Genomic DNA, 4,766 nt, shown 5'->3' with positions numbered 1-4,766 from the left:
CACTCTGCTGCAAAATTTCAACGCCACTAACATCAATTCCATGTGACAGTATTAGATCTAGAGTATGATTTCGACAATGAGCAGGTCCTGAGACGTGTTGTCTTACCCCAATAGAGTTCAGAATGTCTATAAATGCTGATCCCAATGGCATCTTTTTCATTATCAACATGGATATTAAAATCACCAACAATTAAAACTTTATGTGCAGCCAGCACTAACTCGGATGTAAAATCAGCAAATTCTTTAATAAAGTCTGTATGGTCCCCTGGTGGCCTGTATACAGTAGCCAGTACAAACATCACAGGGGATTTATCATTAAAAATTTGTTTCTCTGGATAATGTTATATGAAGCACCATTACTTCAAACGAGTTATACTTGAAGCCTGCCCTCTGAGAAATCCTGAAAACATTGTTATAAATTGAAGTAACACCTCCCCCTTTACCTTTTGGGCGCAGCTCATGTTTATAACAGTAATCTTTGGGGTGTAAACTCATTTAAAATAATGTAATCATCAGGTTTTAGCCAGGTTTCTGTCAAACAGAGTGTGTCTAGATTATGATCAGTGATCATATTATTTACAAAAAGTGCTTTCGTAGAAAGAGACCTGATATTCAATAAGCCAAGCTTTATCAATGTGTTTATCCGTATTGCATCTGTTTTTTATTTGTTGAACCTCAATTAAATTGTTGCTCTTAAATTGTTTTGGATGTTTTTCGTATTTTCTAGCCTGTGGAACAGACACAGTCTCTATAGTGTGATATCTAGGTGAAAGAGTCTCTATGTGCTGAGAATTAACTGACTTCTGTGACTGGAGGTGGCTAGCAGACGGTCAGTTTAGCCAGTCTGTCTGCTTCCTGACCTGGGCCCCAGTTAGGTCAAGTACAAACTCTAAGACTATGTGCCATGTTTCTAGAAAGAAGAGCGGCACCACCCCAGGAGGGATGAAGACCATCTCTTTTCAACAGGTCAGGTCTGCCCCAAAAGCTTGTCCAATTGTCTATGAAACCTATGTTATTCTGCGTGCACCACTTAGACATCCAGCCATTGAGTGATGACAATCTGCTATGCATCTCATCACCACGGTAAGCAGGGAGGGGACCAGAGCATATTATAGTGTCTGACATCATGCTTGCAGGTTCACACCTCTTTAATGTTATTTTTAGTGATCTCCGACTGGCGAAGTCGAACATCATTAGCACCGGCGTGAATAACAATCTTACTGTATTTACGTTTAGCATTAGCCAGCACTTTTAAATTTGCCAAGATGTCAGGCGCTCTGGCTCCCGGTAAACATTGTACTATGGTGGCTGGTGTCTCTATATTCATGTTCTGTACAATAGAATCGCCAATAACTAGAGCACTTTCATCAGGTTTCTCAGTGGGTGCGTCATTGAGTGGGAAGAACCTGTTTAATGTTTTGATCGGAACAGAAGAGCGATGTGTTTTTGACCGCGACTATGCCGCCCTCACAGTCACATGACAGAGAGAGATAAACTATACATGTGGCAAGCAGTGCAAATAACAATAGCAGGAGAAGCCATTACTCACCGTGCTTGATGAAAGATTCTTACCACAGTTGTTTGATGAACTTGTGAAAAAAAGGAGCAAGAGAGTAGCGAGAGAGAGGAAAGGAGAAAGGAAAAAAAAAAAAGAAAACAGCGATAGGCACGAATGGGAAACGCTAATGACAAGCTAACGAATGCTAACACGATGCAGGTGCACTGCACTGCAAACTTTAAACGGGCCTGTACATGTGCCTTCTTGAGAAGGGGGGGCCTTGCAGGCGCTGCAGGATTTCAGACCATTGCAGCGTAGTGTGTTACCAATGGGTTCACAATGTTTTGCTTGGTGACTGTGGTTCCAACTGCCTGAAGATCATTAACAAGCTCCTCCCATGTAGTTCAGGGCTGATCCCTCGCCTTTCTCATGATCATTCTTACCCCGTGAGGCAAAATCTTGCACGGAGCTCCAGACCAAGGCCGATTGATGATTGTTTTGTATTTCTTCCATTTCTGAATAATCGCACCAAACCCACTGAGCAAAAAGTACGTCCAATCGGACGTCTTTTCAACGTCTTTGTCGGACGTTGAAATGACGTACCCTGAAGCGCCAGAATGAAAGTTTTATGACGTCTTTTTTCGACGTCTTTTGGACGTCTTTGTCGGACGTTGAAAATGACGTCCCTGAAGCGCCAGAATGAAAGTTTTTATGACGTCTTTTTTCGACGTCTTTTGGACGTCCAATATCGACGTCTACAGGACGTCTATAGAAGGTTAAAATTGCGTTCAGATGTGGTCATTTCTGGACGTATTTTCAACGTATTTATAAAGTCTCATTTAGGCGTCATTTATACTGTTTCTGAACAAATAAACACTCTTAGGCTGCATTCAATTAAATATCATGTTTATTTCAATGCAATTTCTTTTTGTACTTGTAAATAAACTTAAAGAAAACAGTGTGTTCACACAAAAAACATGAAATAAAAGAAATGTCACTCATTATACAGTGGATAACAATTAACAACAAACAATTTAGTTTAGTTGGGTCCACACATTATGTTCACCTATTTGAGTTTAACTTTTTAAGCTTTTTCATTTTTATTTAAACTGCAATTAGCATATAAAATCTTAAAGATGGTATTCTTTATTCATGCAATAGTCAAGTGTTCATGTGCCCAAATATTATCTGCATGCACAATAATAATAATAAAAAACAGGGTTTTCAATCTGGGGTTCAGGACCAAAACAAAGGGTCAACAAAATAATTATATACCATATTTTCCAGACTACTGGTCTTTTTTTTTTAATCTTCTGAGATGTGCTGAATTATTCTAAGCAAAACGTAAACACATAAAAGTGGGCACTTACAGGTTTCTATAAGTATAGTTCTCATGTCTGTGTGACAAGCCTGTCTGTACACAGTGGTATTGTCTGTACCAGTGTTTTCTACATTTCAGAATGAGGTTCACAGAAACTGAGATAGCAAGTGCATTTTAATTAACAAAAGATATACTGCTTGTAAATAATGGCACTAGAATTTTTTTCAAGCTTTTATACATAGGCCTAAATATTTTTATTTTATTCTGTGTTTGAATAGTATTCAAATTAAATGATTTGAAGTGCTCAAGGGGAAAAATAAAATCTTTACAGTGTTCATAGTTTTTAAGTTTCTTAACGTTTGTTTTAGTTATCAGTATTTAAATTCTTTCTGAAATTAAATAGTAAAATGGGTGTCTTATACACGGATGCAACTTATGTGTTTTTTTCCTGACCTGGGTGCAACTTAGCCCTATATATTGTGCTGTATTATTAAACAAATTTATTATTAAAAAAATGGGAACTATTTAAAAATAAATATAATAATAAAATAAAAAACAATCATATTATGGTTCATTATACTACTTCCCACCCACAATAATTTTAAGCCTTAAAATCTGTTGTAATTCTGAGGGTGTCTTTGAAAAATCTTCTCTGCAAGGGATCCCTGGCGCCAAAATGTTGTAAATGTCCAGTGCTAGTGGTCAGGCATTCATATACAGCAGAGTCTGGTGTGTGGTAGGAAGGAACTGTCCTGGTCGGCACAACATCTATCTGTCTTCATGAACTGCCCTGAAACACCCAAATTAAATATAAATGATATTTATAAAATATAATATAGCTTCACAATGCTCATTTGACCTCTGTGGTGAACATATGATCAGAAAATACTGCCAGACTGATTTTTAGTCTTTAGGGAATCATTTCAAAGGGTAATTTTAAAATTTTTTTTTTTTTTTTATTTAAAGTGCCTAATTTCACAGACTGCCCCGCGTGAGCATCCAGGATACCGGACAAAGGCTGTGTTTAATACAAGAACACTTCACACAAGATAAAGTTTTGAAAATCTTACAGTTGATGTAGTGACAGAATGTATTTGTATTTGCAGTACTAAAACTAAACCACTAGGTGTCAGTAGTGTTACACTCACCAGTGGAGTGTGTAGATTACAAATCAGAAGTTAAACTCTTGTTGCTGTTCCCGTCCTGAAAAGTAGAAAAAATATAAGTTCTAAAATCGTTTCTTTTATTTGATCAAGAAAAATTACAGTTACCTGTTTTAGTGACTAATTTTAATAACTTGGTTAAAAAAGGATCATCAAAATTTTACCTCAGACTGTAACTGGACCACCTCAAATTAACCCAACAGGGATAACGTTATGTAACGTACAATTACAAAAAGAGGAATTTGAAAATATATAATCTTTATAATCCAAATAAATAATTTGAAATATTAAACTGAAGTAAAATTTAACATTAGATTGATAAAACGATGGAATAAAAGCACATTTATTCTTACCTTTGGCTCAGCGCAGTTGTCAGATGACCGTTACTGTTTGAATTTCAAAGTAACCGTTAACGTTAATTACGTTAGCTCCGTCCCGTTGTGAAGGTCGTTCGTTGGTCCGGTATCTCTGTAGGTTTATAAAGTGTCCTCAACGTAGAAATAAATAAATTAAAGGATGGCCGGCAGTTATATCTTCAGTCTTTTGTAATAAACAGAATTATTATTCCGTCTTCGTGGTTATTTGCGCCATCACGTTTACGGTTTACGTTTTTTAATTTTTTTTTTTTTTTTTTTTTGCCATCACGTTTACGTCACTCACGTAACATCACGTTAACGCCCCTCGTGGCCAGCGCACGTTTTAAATAAACTATTTCATTTAATTTAAATCTATGTGTTAAATATTTATTATTTAATTATTTAATAGGATATAATATTATTTCAAT

General features: G+C 36.4%; 1 long non-coding RNA gene across 1 annotated transcript; it reads right to left on the bottom strand.

Annotated features, from left to right (window-relative positions):
* Positions 1–3,550: 3,550 nt before the first annotated feature.
* LOC122143833 lies at positions 3,551–4,506 on the bottom strand. Its single transcript, XR_006159388.1, has 3 exons — positions 4,336–4,506; positions 3,968–4,022; positions 3,551–3,609 (listed from the first exon to the last, which is right to left on the bottom strand). It is a non-coding gene; the product is annotated as an uncharacterized LOC122143833 (long non-coding RNA).
* Between the last annotated feature and the right edge of the window lie 260 nt (positions 4,507–4,766).

Source organism: Cyprinus carpio, unplaced genomic scaffold (assembly GCF_018340385.1).
Source record: "Cyprinus carpio isolate SPL01 unplaced genomic scaffold, ASM1834038v1 S000006515, whole genome shotgun sequence".
Lineage (NCBI taxonomy): Eukaryota > Metazoa > Chordata > Actinopteri > Cypriniformes > Cyprinidae > Cyprinus > Cyprinus carpio.
The sequence above is the reverse complement of the archived record's forward strand: the minus strand, read 5'-3'. Positions and strand labels throughout refer to the sequence as shown.